This window comes from Rhinolophus sinicus, linkage group LG02 (genome assembly GCF_036562045.2).
Source record: "Rhinolophus sinicus isolate RSC01 linkage group LG02, ASM3656204v1, whole genome shotgun sequence".
NCBI classification, from domain to species: domain Eukaryota; kingdom Metazoa; phylum Chordata; class Mammalia; order Chiroptera; family Rhinolophidae; genus Rhinolophus; species Rhinolophus sinicus.
Window position 1 is genome coordinate 162,551,746 of NC_133752.1, and position 16,278 is coordinate 162,568,023.

General features: G+C 40.9%; 1 protein-coding gene across 14 annotated transcripts in view; it reads right to left on the bottom strand.

Moving 5' to 3' along the window:
• Positions 1-16,278, bottom strand: part of PPFIBP1 (PPFIA binding protein 1) — a 170,744-nt gene that overhangs the window by 138,518 nt on the left and 15,948 nt on the right. The gene's annotated exons all lie outside the window — the stretch shown is intronic.

Consider the following 16,278-nt stretch of genomic DNA (forward strand, 5'->3'; position numbering starts at 1 on the left):
ATAAACAACTTTACCATCTGCTAGTCCATGTGTTCTCTCTAGAATGTCAACTTGGCCCAATTGCATTTATTTTTCATGTAGGAAAATAGCAGGGTTTATTCCACTCTGGTGCTGTGTATGTGTATACAAGTTTCACCATTTAATTTCTGCGTCTGGAAGAAGAGGAGCTTATAATTATTCCATGAGGTATAACTATAATTAGGTTTACAAATACCATAGGTATCCCTGTGGTCCAATTGTAAAATAGCAGAGAGTTCTGGTACTGTGTTATTGGGTTGGTTTTTTTTTTTCCTCCTTGAACCATCACATTCCTCAAACCTTAGGAAGGATGAGAAAATCTTCTAGTTAAAAAAGGGTCTTTTAAAGAAACTAATACAAACTGTTATTAGGGTTTAACATTGATGAGAATTTTCCAAATACTTCTTGATCCTTAAAACTTATTGTTACAGCTATGAGTATGTCCAGCAAAACAGGTAACTGGCAAGTTTAGGTTAAGTAAGTTTAACCTTAGTACCTCAGGGGATGCTAATAAGACTTTACAATAACACAACTTCTTAATTGAGGCCACACAGTGCACTTTACACACGCTCCTTCATGCTTCAATTTTGCAGAAGACGAAACACATAGACAACAGGCAGATCTTACTCAAGTCTAAGCAACATGTTTGTGTGTGTGTGTGCTGTTTGTGTGACGGGGTGCAAGGCAGGGGAGGAGGACAGGTATGCTGAAACTCGTTTCCTGAACCACCCTCAAAAAATGAGTAAGGTAGGGCCGGCCCGGTAGCTCAGGCAGTTAGAACTCCGAGCTCCTAACTCCGAAGGCTGCCAGTTCAATTCCCACATGGGCCAGTGGGCTCTCAACCACAAGGTTGCCGGTTCAACTCGTCCCGCAAGGGCTGCACCCCCTGCAACTAGCAACAGGCAACTGGACCTGGAGCTGAGCTGCGCCCTCCACAACTAAGACTGAAAGGACAGCAACTTGAAGTTGAATGGCACCCTCCACAACTAAGACTGAAAGGACAGCAATTTGACTTGGAAAGAAGTCCTGGAAGTACACACCATTCCCCAATAAAGTCCTGTTCCCCTTTCCCAATAAAATCTTTAAAAAAAAAAAAAATGGGTAAGGTATTTCTTGACCTATATAGGATAGTGTGTGTGATATGTAATATGTAATATTCTGTAAGATTACATATTCCCACTTTGCTGTACTGCTCCCATCCTGGGGAGGCAGATAAAAGGAAAATAAGCACTCTCAATTCTTGGTTGTATGATCTAACTACTAGAACCAGCCCTGCTCATTTAAAATCACAGTTACACGTTCTAAACACCAAATACTCTTGGAAACACCCAGAAGGTGTTTAGGGAAAGGACAAAAGTATGAGAAACAGAATATGTGAACACGTTAATAAAGCATTTGTAAAATAGAAAATGTCTAATCATTTCATTCCAAAATATTTCAAGAACAAACTTCCACTCAAACATACCCCCTGCATTACTAAAATCCTATGGAGTATGGTAAGGCTATGTTTAAGAAAAGAGCTGACTCCAGGAAATAAAGGAGTAGAGCTTCAAATAAAATGGGATCCCTTAAACAACAAAGTGATTCTTAGCTCCCACGATGCTCAGAAAACAAACAAAATTAGAGAATCTATGTAGAATCTGTAAGGGAAAGAGAACTTTCTCAAGTACTCTGAAATACAAGAAGTTCACATTCCCGTAATTCTAGGTTTGTCCCCAATAAAGTCTGCATCACTCATTTCTCACATGAAACCTAGAAGGGGGCATTTAGCCCTTGGACAAAATGTAATACATGTACTCGTATGTCTACAGTGTTGGAAACTTATGATCTAACCTAACAGTAAAAATAGCACAAGCGAAGAAACTGATATTCAAAAGACAGAGCTCTTCTTATAAGTAGTAAATTTCCCCCCATATAAACATCCATAACAAGAATCATTCTACAGACTTTTTAGGTACTTGGTAAATACTTCACATTTTCAATTTTTCAGCTTATTCCCTTTCCTTGTATAAAAGTATTGTTACCATGTTACTCCTAAAAACTCTAATTTGATAAAAAAAAGGTTAACAGGAGGAGAGAAAATTTATTCCTTCACTGACTTAAAAATAACTCAAGCTGTAAGAGATTTCTAAAGCAGACTCCCTCTTCTTTTTCCTAAAATACATACGAAGGCAGCCATGGAAGATTATCAAATAAAGGGATACAATGCAATTTCAGATTTTGAAATTAAACAAACAAAACCCAAGCCACATGAAGAAGTCAGTAAGCCCTGTCTCAAAGTTGTGGTTTTTTTTTTAGTGAGGCGCAGGGGGAGATCTAAAGAGGTCTTTATTGAGATTTAAGATACTTAATCCCTCTGTCTCTCCCCTCACCCCCCGCCCTCCAAATATATATGCCGGAGCAAATGTAAAATAATCACTCTTCTTAGAAATGCAGACCTACATAGATTAATTTATTAGCCTCTAACAATTCAACAATTCCAAGAAGTAACCAGTATGAAATCTGAAGCAGAGAGGTGAGATGATTTATTAGTAATTCTGTAAGTCATTTTTCCAACTTGCCCTTTCCTGGTCTATGCTGGATGTTAGGGCTTCATTTGCCTAAAAGTAGCCTACAAGAAGAAATAACAGACAAATCCAGACTGCCAACAATAAATCACAAACAGGAAGTTTCCTCTTTCTTCAGTAAACAAAAATCCTACTGTGGATGGCATTCAATTCTTGGGAGAAAGAAACAATAAACATGAGATTCCATTTTGAATTCCTAACTACTGTAAACCTAACCTCATATCAAATCTTTTGCAAAAATCTGTGTAAGTAGTAATGCAAACTAAGCCCACAACAGCTAGTCTTTTATTAACTTTCTGGGCATTACCATGATAACTTCTTTTTGGTGATACCCAAAACTGGCTTTTCACTTTATTACAACATGTTATCATTGGCAAAGAATGGAAACATTGTTCAAGATTCAAGTCTCATACAATTTTTATTTCTTTCAATCTTTATGTGTTTCATTAAAATACGGAAATGAATGTTAATGTAGTATATTAGTCACCAGGGACCATGGGAATAGCCATGGGGATGGCCATGATAGCTATCTATGTGTCAGAAACCTTCCAGTTAAGCATGTCCGAAATCAAAAGCTACACTGGATCTGTGATTTCTCCCACAGATCTTGGAACTAGCATATCAACCACAACAAGATGACTTAGAATCAGCATATTATTATGCCAAAAAAAATACTTTACTCTAAAAGCAGTGGAGATATTCAGGAAGCATTTTATTGTGTGGGCTAATTGCTAATTTCAAAATATTCCATATTCATTACTCATAACTTAAGTTTCACAATTTAAGTTCTAAACACTGAACATAAGTTTAATGTTGACAAATAAATAATTGGGTCTTTTTTTAATGCACAGACTCTTTCAACCATAAGGCTATTATTTAGTAAACTATTCATAATTTTTTGTAAAATGGTACCCAACATGCTTAAAAGAATACATATACTTGCCAATAGGATGAGGACAATTAACATAAAACAGGGACTTTTTCCCAAAAAATAATATTTCTTAAAAGGATCTGAGTTAATGAAAATGCAATCTTGCTAAGAGTTAAAAAAAGGCTTTAAAGCTTTAATTCTGTCTTTGCAGTGCTAATATCATTGCCAAGTGATTGTTACTCCTTAGAGAAAGAAGGGAGAGTTGGGTTAAAACATCTTTTCCCTTCAATCCTGATTTATGATTTCCTCCAAAGAAAAGCACGATTTCTGCCAAGAAGAGGAAAACAAGGCTTAGCTTTCATATCAAGGAAAAAATAAAAATAGTAGCAATCCTTTTTGCATATAATAATCACTGTTATTTAGCCCACTCAAGTAAAACACAAAACCAAAGAAAGGAATAAGGAATCTATAGTCCCAACACTCTGCATAAAAGAAACAAGAAAAGCTATGTTTAGAGAAATTTCCAGCACTTTTTCAGCTCTCATCAGAAATAAGCAGTTATTGTATTTTCTACGACCTGTTTCACAGGAAAGAGATGTCTTGCTTCTACCATTCCATCTGTCTGAGTAAAATAATTTTTGAAAAGCCCTGAGAGGAGCTGGCTATTTTACAAAATTGTAGAACCTTACTGCTGAATCAAGACCTAAGCCAACATGTATATAGATTCAAGCACTCTCTCAAAGCCTGACTATTTTCTGATGCATCTCGATGAATTCTGCCACCTCCTCTAAATGGCTAGACTTATTAGGTTACTGGAAGGACCTGCCTCCCCTGAGTCAGACTGCCTATCCCACCCCAGTCTCATCACCAGTTGAATACTCTCCTCAGGGATCAAACAATACACAGCTACTCTCTCTTCTGCTTAGCAACCAGACAAAAGTTTTCTAATGGCAGTCCTGTCTCCCTTAACTTCCTAAGACATCAAGCTCCAGTGCTTCAAACCACTCCTAATGGGACACAATTTCCAAACCTGTGGTCCCACTATTTTCACACCCCCACACTGGAAGCCATCCAGTTTGGCAGCATTCCTCTTCAAATGCAGTGTATGGAGTCCAGCATAAGAATCTCGGACACAGAACACAAAGGGACCTTTATCTCCAGGAAACAGGACACTACCTTGCATTAAATCTGCTAACCGTGGTGAGGTTAACTTTCCTTACCTTTCCCTGAGCACAACATCACATCTGGGCTCTACGACAACCCCCAGGAAGCTTTTGTCAAACCAAGTTATCTTTATTTTTAGTTGACATTTTTTTAATGTAAATTCACAACATGACAAATAGCCCCGTTAATGCAAATGTTACCAGCTTCACTTTACCGTGTCATCCTGTACGGATGATTTTCTGAATTTTGACTGTCATCAGTTGTCTCTCCCAGCTTTGTCTCAGCCACAACTCCCAGTAACTGATAAAAATGCTGACTAAGAACCCAGTGATGAGTGCTTCTAAATGCCAAATGATTTCCACTTGGGGCACATCTTTTTTTTAACCAAATGCAAACTTTCATAAAGGAATCATTTTAAATAGAATGAACAGCTTCACCAGGCTGAGAAATCTGGTGAACAGAAACATAAAAGGAAGGAATGACTGGTTACAAACAGCTCTGTTGGAATGAGCGTGATAGCCATCTCTCCCAGCATTGATGTCTTTGCTGCTTTATCTTGATTACACTCGGCTATGTGCGTTATCTGCAGGACTTAACAGCAGTCGTAACAGGAATGCCAGCTAATGTGTACAAGTTGCCAGCTTTAAGTCATTTACCATAATAGACACCTAAGCACTCAGTGTTAACCAGATGGGTATTGTTAAGCAGCCCTAGGTATCAAATTAAATTTGTGGAAACATTGCCATTCCCAAAAGACGCCTTTTCTGTCTGCCCTGCTCAATTTTGTGAGACAGAAAGTTTATCCAAGGCACTTAGCAAGAGTTTGCTTGTGCACTGCCTCTTTAACCAGTTATTTAAATAACACATAAAATTTAGAAAGTATTCTAGTTATTCAGTTTGGAAGACCTGGAGAAGTAGGAACCAGGAGACCATTGGCTGCAGCCAGCTCCATCTCCCTGTTCTAACAGAAGACACTAAAAAATGTTCTCACAGGTGCAAAGAATTATTACTAAGGGATGCAAAGGCGGGCCAGCGATATAAATGGTGTGAATGGCACCCCCTGGAGTTGTGTGCACTGAATCCCTGAGTATAAGGCTCAAAGTGATCGGCAAACTTTCTTGGGGATCTTTTCCTTATCATCACAGATAAACTTTGTAGACAAGAATTATTTTCTAGACAATTCATAGGTCACCAATTCATAGGAAATCAATTTCCCCGGGAGAGTTAGCCACAGAACGTGAGAGCTGCTTCCTGAGAACTCATCAAGCACAGGGGACTTTTCCAACAGGTGTCATACAACATATTCGTCCCCTAATACGCTGGGCACTCTTGGCTTCTACAGGGCAATTCATGAAGTCAGTTCATACACGGTAGACGGGTGATCCAGCCGGGCAGCCAAAAGCCTTCAGCCTCTGGACAGTTACGAGAGCAGTGAGGGCAACTAATGTGTGAGGCAGAAAGGGCTGCAGAGGAACACAACACAGTAGGGCACAAAACAGCATTCACACCCAGCCCTGGTAAACACAATCCGTGACAAGAGAGGCAGCACTGTTGACGCCCATGGGAGAGACCCGGCCTGTAAGTCACCAATCTGAAGAAAGTCCGCTCTCTTCATACCACTGTAAGTCCGAGTTCATCTTTATTTTCACTTTGCCCCCAAGCCCCACCCAGAGCAGTGACCAGGGTCATGCCACAATATATTAAGTGCAGGGTTACCAAATCGCTTTGAACCACCGGAAAGGAGAACGTTTTTTTCCCTATGAGGACACATGGACTTGGAATCATCCCTCTAGAGCCCCAGTTGGGGTACCGTGGGATGAATATGAATGCATTTTTTCTCTCCCATCCTCAGCCCTGTCTGTCCTTTTGTCCCAACCTCAATGTTGGATGGCACAGCTGGGCCTCTCTCCAGCAACCCAAACAGTTGTTCTCTGCTCCAGGCATCGCTTCGATACACCTATGCAGTGTCAGCGCTCCTGACGGCAGCTCAGGACAGCTCGGCTAGACGCTGGCTCTGGGGATGACTGTCAGGGATGACTGCAGCAAAAGGGCATCTTGCCGCCCCCAAAACCTACTGCAGCTCATTCTCGTCATTAACACTAAGTCTCTCTATTCACAAGAGGTGGAAGAAAAATGTCCACAATATCGTCCCCTTGAAATGCAATCCGCAGGTGCTCAGAATGTAAAATATAGCATCCACTTCAATTCACTGACAACAGAAGTCAAAAACCAACAAATTCAACATTTTGGCATTAGGCAGATCCCCTGGTGAATTAGTCAGAACAAAAGCCACGTTAGAATGAATCAGCAATGTTTGAGTCAAAAGAATTTCAGAGCCTGTGAAGTTTGCCAATATCTAACCCACGCCATCATTTTAAAGATAGGGAAACTGGGGTTTAGGGGTTCCTGATGGGGCCAACACCTGCCTAGAACACAATTTGCTACTGGGCAATTAGGATCCTATGTTCAGCAGCCTCTTTCAAAGTCTTCTAATATCGGTGTACTCGTGGACAAGAAGAGTCTATCAAAATTTATTTTTAAATAACAGAAAATCTATCCATTTAAAAATAGTCTGCATTATTTCTTGATGGCAGCTTGACACACAATCTTCACATCCTTTAGCAACACATTAACTTGAATTAAAAAATCACTAATTCTGTAAAACTATAAAAATAGTCGAGTTGAGTTGCCAAGTCGAGTTGCCACAGAAACTGGCCAGTCGGTGTATGAGCACAGATGGGGCTCTCCCAGGGCCTGAGGGGGCACGACATGCAATAAAACCTATAGAAAGAATACATGGCTGTTCATCTGACTTAAATTACACAACATCAAATAGGTGTTTGGGGTTTTTTTTCCTAGTTTTTTGGATTTCCAACATCTTCCATGCAGCCATTCTCCTAGTTCTCGAAACAATTGTCTAATTTACGATAATCCTTTCAAACCATGTCCATTGCTGTTTGGAAATGGAAAGGATGTGAATTATAAATAAAGCCTGTTCCTTCTAGCTAGCGCCAGGTTAGAAAGATGGTACTGGCAGAGGACTGTAACCTAGGGCAACCACAATTATTTTTAGCATGATAGTGGCTGGGGATGGAAAGGTGGACATTCCCCTTAGTTTAGGTGCCACTCCCTTTGGGAATTCTTCCTGTCCCCAGGCCTGTGTAAATGCCCCTACAGGACAATGAGGGGCCTTCTCTCAGATCACACTCTTCTGGAACCTTCACCAGGACTGTCACAATTATAAGTAAACTTGAACTCTTAGTACTATGGTATGTACTTTACTTTTAGTGCTAGCTATGTGACCCTAAGAATTTTTCTGTTTGTTTTCTCATTTGAAAATGGGAATAAGAACACCTATAAATTTTCTTGTAAAAAAAAAAAAAAAGAGAGAATACAACAGAATTCACCTCAGAGTGACTGTAAAGAGTAAAATGCTCTTATGAATCAGAGTCCATAGAGTCCATATTACTGCCCTCTCAGGTCCTAACTAAGACATTAGCTGTCCTCTTATCTGTGCTTGTTTATTCTTCATCAGCCCTTGTGTATGTGTGTGTGTGTGGGGGGGGGGGGGGACACAAGCTTTGAACTCAGACAGGAATGAGGTAGCACACAGGCTCCGCTACTTACTACGTTTCATTAAGTAAAAGAGGGGTTTTTTTACACTTTAATATCGCTGAAATTAGAATGTCTTACAATTAATAGCATCTTCCACTCAGTTAGGTACTATCTCTGATCTTGAGCACGTTACTTAATCTCTGTAAAACTGGTGATAATACCTTCCTCTCCTAGAGTTGCAGGAAGGCACGAATAACATAATCATTCAAACCCCTAACACATAACATGCAGCACTGATATACCATTGCAATTCACACACTTATGTGTCCAGGGTCTTGTACAGGAGATGCTTAGGGGGTGAATAAATATTTGTATGTACTTAATGAAGCAACCCATGATGCACAGAAATTTTAAAATAGTGCCTGGAGCCATCCCAAGCTAACGGGTATGGATGTCCCTGCTGGAGCAGCCCACAGAAAAGATCAGGGGATTTAAGTACAGAAACTCTCAGGAGGGACAATGCATGGACACTCATAGCCCTGTGCAAAGACCTGCAGCCGCTTTAAACAACCCACCCAGAGCCTTGGTTTACTGTCCAGCTACCACATGGGTTCATTTGTGGAGTCAAACTCACTGCCGAGACTGAGCTCAGGTTCGAAGTTTGTATGGTGAGGCCAGAGTATAGGAAGGTGTTTGTTACAAATCCAGGTATAGCTCATGGCATGTAATAACAGTTCCCTAGTTTTGAGCACTTCATTACGTTCCACTAAACCCTTCACAATAACCCTATGAAATACAACCAATCTAGTCAGCATTCCTGTTTTGAGAGGCCCAGCCTTTAAGTGCTATCTTCCTAAGTGGCACAATGCTGCCTGGTTCCAAAGCCTATGTCCTTCGCTGTGTCCTCCCAGGGAGGTTAGGAAACATCAGCTGGAGAAGGAACATAGATTTCCCATGCTTCGAGGTCTCACCTTCAAAACAGCCAAGCAGTATCCCCCCCAGAAGTGTGTCAGATCTTCCTGCTCCAGGCGAATGGAGGCAAAACGGGGGAAGATAGCAAGGCACTTCTGTGTGGAATGAGTGTTGCAGTGGGTTTCCAAGCCCAGTTCGCGTTGCCTATGTCCTTGGACTCCAGCCAGCCCTCACAAGCAATGTTTTTGATTTGACCTTTTTCCAGTTCTCTTGTCTTGATTTATTTCCCGTAGCTCCAGGCAACACCCTACAGATTACTTCCGGTTCTTCCTTTTCTTGATATGCTTTCTCCATCGTTTTCTCTTTTCCTTTTTAAATTCTGGTACTTCAAAGGTTTCTCTCTTAGTAACAGTTGTTTCTCTTTACACAGTACAGCACTTCCTGACCAAGAAACTCTTCTTTATTCTTCCTTTCCAGACATGAGTCACACTGAAACGTTGTAGTTTAAAGACTCCTCATCTGAACCTTCCAGAACGCCAATGATAAATGCACACGTGCAGGCAGGTCAGCAAAACGGAGGAGCCAGAGGGAGATGTGTACAATGTCATAACTTTCCTTGCCCCAGTTAGGATGTGTGCTCCTGGCACTATCAGATCACCGAGACTCTAAGGTCACACCCAGAAAGATCACCCAAGTAGAGCGAGAGTTTAAGAAAAAAAAGCACACGTGTTGGACAGTTTCACCTTCAGCCTTTCCTCTATAGCAGAGTCACTATGCCACATTAATTTCCTTCTCAGGAAACTTTGAGAGCTTTTTATTTTCTGCCATTTCCCATTTCTAGACAATACAATAAACCAGCTGGCAGATTATCTATATCACATACAATCACCAAATCATCACTTCTCTCCAAGAAGTTCAGAAGTGTATGTATTTTTAACACAGAACCTATCATCATGGCTGCTGGAGTTGTTCTGTTTCTGCATAAGGACCGGTGACCTACCTATTTACCTCTCCACTACACCCAGAATGGAAGCAGGTTAGCAACCTCTTCTATGACTTAGCACAGAGAGCTCTGGGGTAGCGACGCAGATCAAGGCAAAGCCCAAAAGGGCTATGTAGGAGTTAAGGGGACTTCCCAGGAAATGAACTCCATTGGTCAAAACACACACACTCTATCACCAGGCTGTGTGCCAGGCCCATCTCATCAGACGTTCCTTCCTCCAGTCCCCACAACACAAACTACTGAGATGATGGGTCAGCGGAACATACTGCCTCCTTCACTTACAAGAAGATAAAAAATAAAGAACCATAGCTATGACTTAATATGCAGTTGGGAAAGACATTATGTATGACTTTGGCCTTGTTTACTCATCCCACAAACCATGCCAGACAGTTTCAGACATTTACTGAATACAACTGGCGTTTGTAAATGCCAGAAAACTGATTCATTTTTCCAAAGCATAGAACTTACCCTTTGGCAATGTAATTCTTAAATCGTTATCCTCAACCATGACTAAAATACCATATCAGGTGATTGGAACTTCGACAGAAGCTGTACTCTCCCATATATGCCTTCCATCCCCAGGGTCCCCTGGAAAGTTCTGGGTTTGGGGGGTTTGTATGTCTTGATTGTCTTCTGTAGTGGTGACCCACCAATTCTATAACCTTGAGTTAAATATCCCAGAAACAACATACATACACATATGATTAATATTCCAAACATGCTGTAATTCATGATTGGGAAAAATTATTCCATTATGGTCATCCATTTCACAGATCTAGAGGCTGACCTCTATTATGCCATAATCAGGTGTAAGTATTATCCAAGTATCTCATAATCTATTGAGAGGCTAGAGATCTGTTTGATTTATCATTAATAAAGGGGTATGACTCCTTCCTTCAGTTTTGCTAAGGGACCCAAACTTTCTAACTTTGCAGGTAAGGAGACTTAACCATACACTGGGATTTTGACGCTACCTATGATTGCTTCTTTTTTAAGGGTTTAAGTTCTTTGGGACCAGGTAATAGACACTGGTGTGTTCCACCCAGACCCCATTTTTAGGGCCATTACACCCATCCCTGGTGCTGATGACTCATAGGGAAGGTCCTCAGCCAGTGACTGGACACTGTTTCACCAGAAGTTATGCCCCCAGAAGGAGTCGGTAGCTGATTCGGGGATACAAAGGTCCACCCTCTTGTCTCAACTGGGGACAACTTGAAGGACCAACCCAGCTCCAGAGCTCCCCACAGGGCAACTGGGACCTCAGGGACAACCACCTTGCTGTTCAGCTTCTCCTCTGCCCAACCCTGCCACCTCTTTTCCTTGCCCCTAAAATCCTTCAATACCCACCTCCGGTCTCAATTAACCCAGTGAGAGACAGGCAGTTTTCTAAGTGTAGAAGATTATTTTTTAAATTGTTCTAAGGAAGTTAGAAGCACATGTTCTATCAGCAGTCCTATGAAGGCCAAAAGCAATCTCTGAAAAATACTTGTAATTCGGTTTAAAAAATTACAAACTTTTGATAATCAGTTCAGATGACCTGAACATCAAACCAACACAGTGAACAGGGACAGGAGTTAAATGGTGCCCAGGAGTTTCGCAGGTACACAAGGAAGGAAGGAAGGTGAGACATAACCAGGCTAGTGATTTACACATCACATCATGTGGCATTGAAAGCTGGTAGCAGAGCATCAGACGCCAAATCTGGGGTTTTCAACCTTAATCATTAGAGTACGCCCCTCCCCACCTAAGCCGTACATGCTTTATAACCTCAAATCCTAGCAAATCTTCATTCTAAAGCCACCTGAAAAGAATGGTTCTACACATAAGTATGAAAATGAGTTCTGAACACTTTATTCCCACCATTTCAAACTTTTAATAACAAGGAACAATTCCTGGAGCAGATATCAATGACTTTGTAGTATTTACTGTACCCCCGAGAAAGCAGATGGCAGACCAGCCTGAACAGGAACCAGGAGCTACTGCGACCGTGCTGCCCTGGATGTAGCACCATCTTCCAGAAAATGTCGAGGAACTGCCTAGTAGTCATTCAGTCTCTAGTCCAGTTCAGAGCCCGGGGATGGAGTTAGGGATGTCACAGGAGTATAGGTCAGAGAAAAAGCAGGTGTCTGTATCTGATGACCAGAGGTTTGGGTTCAGGATGTTAAAGATGGAGATAATGCACTCCCCGTGAAAAACTCAGCTTAACATCATACTACTGCTTCATGTTTTATAGCTTTTTACACAGTGTCTCATTTGACCCTCACAGCCCTCACTGTGAGAGCTGGGCTGGTATTATTATCTCAATTATATGACAAAGTGACTTGCCCAGGATCACACAACTGATCAATGTTGGGATCAGACGCCCAGATTCTTGGTTCACGTGCTTTCCTATAAAATCCTGCCAATTTGCTATACATACAGACACATACACACACACATATAATTTATATATAAAACCCCAAAACTTTGCCTCCCTCCTTCTCCTTTTCTGGTTCCCACCTTCATATTACAGATCTATGACGAGTATATTTCTCAGAACAAGGACTATCGATGTCAAGTGGTCCTAAAAGGGCCACAAACCACCATCAAAGGTCGGTCTCTCCCTCTCTCTCTCTCTCTCTCTCTCTCTCTCTCTCTCTTTTTAAACAGCTCGCCAATTTCTTAGACACAGTCATTGTTCTTAGAAAAGCCTTCCACACTGGTCAGTAGGTTTTGCTACTGTTATTTGAAGCACTTGGTGGATTTCACTCTTGCCAAGTTGGCATTTTGTTTCTGCAATGCTTGAACAGCAGCGATCAGATGGGGATTTTCATGGTTTCAGTAACAGAAGCAAGCATCTCTGTGCTTCAAGTGGATGTATTACAGCTTGTGGGAGTGCTAATGAGAGCTAATTACTCATTTACTCCATAAGCCAACCAGCCAGCAACAAGAAATGCTCGGTAAAACTTGTTAGGTTCTCAGGCTTTGTTTCAAAGGGCTGTTGCCAACATGATTTGGCTGAAGCGATGGGCACTGGGGCTGCTCGACTGGATTGGTATCTCAGGATCACAACACATAGTCTCCAGTCCTTTGTATCCTGTAAATCAATAGTCAAGACAGCACCAATTTTATTCTTCTAGACTTAATCTACTCTCTTTACCATTTTCACCACTACCACCTCTGCCCCCCAAATGTCCACTTTGGCTGTAAATTAAGAAATCAAATAATAAGCCTAGAATTTTAGAAAACCAATTGTCTACTGACATTAAAATTGGGTGTGGCATTCTACAATGACCTACACTCAGTTTGCAATAGTCACAAGATTTGGCCAACAGTCCACTCACTCTGATCCTTGAACTCTCAACAGAAGAGGGAACTCAGAAACCACGCAAATTTCACTATTCACTGATACATAACTGTAGCCATATTTTACGCAAAGCATACATACATGTGGCCATGAATTATATAAAATCACAACTAACTTATGAATTTATATAAATTATATTTTAAAAGGCTTTCCCATCCTTGTCTCTCCATCCCTACCGAAAGGAGGGGGAGATGAAAAAAACAGATCTAAATTTCCCAGAATAGGAGTGAGAAGGTTAGTTATTTACCCTATAAAGCTCCATCCACGTTAACTTTTCCCATAGTCCAATATACTAAATGATGTATGGTTGAAAATGAAACCCTGGCTTCAGGGACAAAAACTAAGAAGGTCCAAGACATATTTTAAAGAAGATTCCCAAAGGGTGTCATCTTTAACTCCATAGCAACAAGACTGCACTGGATTATAATATAATTCTAAGATAATAATATTGATTAAACAACAATTTATAGAAGCAGAAAAGTCTGCATAAACATACAGTAGAAGTTAAATGCAAGGCAACTTTCATGTTGAAATTCTTTAGAGAGAAATAATTTAACATTAGTGGAGTTCTTTTTATGTGGTTAATGAGGTGTAACATAAGACCAATCAAATCTATCCCAATTTATATGGGGTATGAAAAAAATAAAGAATTAATTAACAACTTTTCTCCTGAGTTACTTAACAACTTTGTTTTTTCTCATGATTTTCTACAACCTTTTTTTTTTTAAAGACTGCTCTGTTACCTGAACATTCATGATACATGGACAAGTAATAACTCCATGAGTGATGCCAAAAATCTCAACTACCTGTAAAGGAATGACTGGGTTATTGCCCTTCCAAAGAGCTGTGTGTGTTTTTTTACACAGACACGTAGACAAAACATGTTTTATTTTCATTGTGAGAACAGTCCTAAGCTGGGGGATTCATCACGAAATTCTCCAAGCAGAAAGATTTCAGAGAAGCAGGTGACAGCCACAACAGGAAAGAAAAACTACCAAACAGGAAAATAAGTAGGTGAGATAAAGAAATGTTTCTTGGGCCGGCCCGGTGGCTCAGGTGGTTAGAGCTCCATGCTCCTAACTCTGAAGGCTGCCGGTTCGATTCCCATGTGGGCCAGTGCCCTCTCAACCACAGGGTTGCCGGTTCAACGACTCAAGTCCCACAAGGGATAGTGGGCTGCGCTCCCTGCAACTAGCAACTAGCAACTAGCAACGGCAACTGGACCTGGAGCTGAGCTGCGCCCTCCACGACTAAGATTGAAAGGACAACAACTTGACTTGGAAAAAAGTCCTGGAAGTACACACTGTTCCCCAATAAAGTCCTGTTCCCCTTCCCCATTAAAAAAATATTAAAAAAAAAAAAAAAGAAATGTTTCTTCCATTTAAATATACATAACATTTACTAAAATTTCGTGAGTCTGGGCAGGTTTACCAGTTATTATAAAGTTTTTAAACAAACAAACAGAAAAAACAGCAGCATTTTCAGCTATGAGACTAGGAAGTAATCATTACTGAGCTCCTCCAATAAATGAACCAGGTACTGTGCAAGGCGTCTTGAATATATTATCTCAATTTAATCTTTCTATTATTCCTACAAGGTAGAAATTGTTCCCATCTTACAGATGAAGAAACTGAGTCTCAGGTTGGGTAAGTAACCAAGCCACAATGTTCAGACATGACTGTGTTGGGATTCCATCCAAGACATGTCTGACTCCAAAACCTAAAACATTTGCTGCTATCCTCTGCCCAATAGCACCACGAAAAAAATTAAAATGATAGAGTTGTTTCATGAGTGGACCAGCTCTGGGGTCAGAAGCTCTAGATTTTAATTATACATCTATTGAGTGATGGTTTCCTCCAAATTAATGGGAGATGAAAATAGTATTTAACCTCATAAGCTTGTGGTGAGAAGCATATAAAAAGGCCTCAGTGAAAGGGCTTTGCAAAACAGATAAGCACTAGCTGTGATTGTTACCTCCCTAGTCAAGCTCCGTGGCTAATGCAGCAGAACTGCAGCAAGGCTGTGGGCTCCTGTGAGTCTACCCAGCGCAGAGAGCACTCTGACAAGACTGCGCAGGACACAGCCTGGAGCCCAAGCAAACACGTAAAAGGTGAGGAGTGGAGGGGATAGTCTGCTCAGTCTAGCTTCTCATGCACTACACAAATTTAAAAAAATATTGTGCGGCAGCCACAGTTTGCTCCAGCTGCTGGTCCCAGATCCTCGGGCACTTTGGGAATCTATGAAAGCCCCCCTGTCTTCAGTAAACTCATTTTCCACCCTGATGGAAAGTAAATACAAAACACAACCAAAGGAGCCTTGGTCCATCGAGAGCCTCATCCTTTCTCATCAATTTTCCTCTCTCTCTCTCTCTCTCTCTCTCTCTCTCTCTCTCTCTGTCTCTGTCTCTGTCTCTGTCTCTCTCTCTCTCTCTCTCTCTCTCTCTCTCTCTCTCTCTCTCTCTCTCTCTCTCTCTCTCTCTCTCTCTCACACACACACACACACACACACACAGAGATTTTTCCCTGTTATATAGTAGGCGCTCATATTAGAATAAGCACTTGAGGCCATTTTATCCTCAATTAGGAAACTCGATAGTGGGCAGTTTGGGATAGAATTTTAAACACTGATGACACAGTATCGTGACTTCCAGAGCAGAAAAAGTTCATTTCAGTATAGACAAAGGATGGTCAAAAGAGGTGGAAAAGAATATCAATAAAGTTGACTACATAAAAATTTTAAACTTCTATATAACTAAAAACAAAAGTAAAAGAGACAAATAAAAAGTAGGGAAATGAAAACTAGGTGAAAACATTTGCAATAACTATGAGAGAGGGTTAATAAG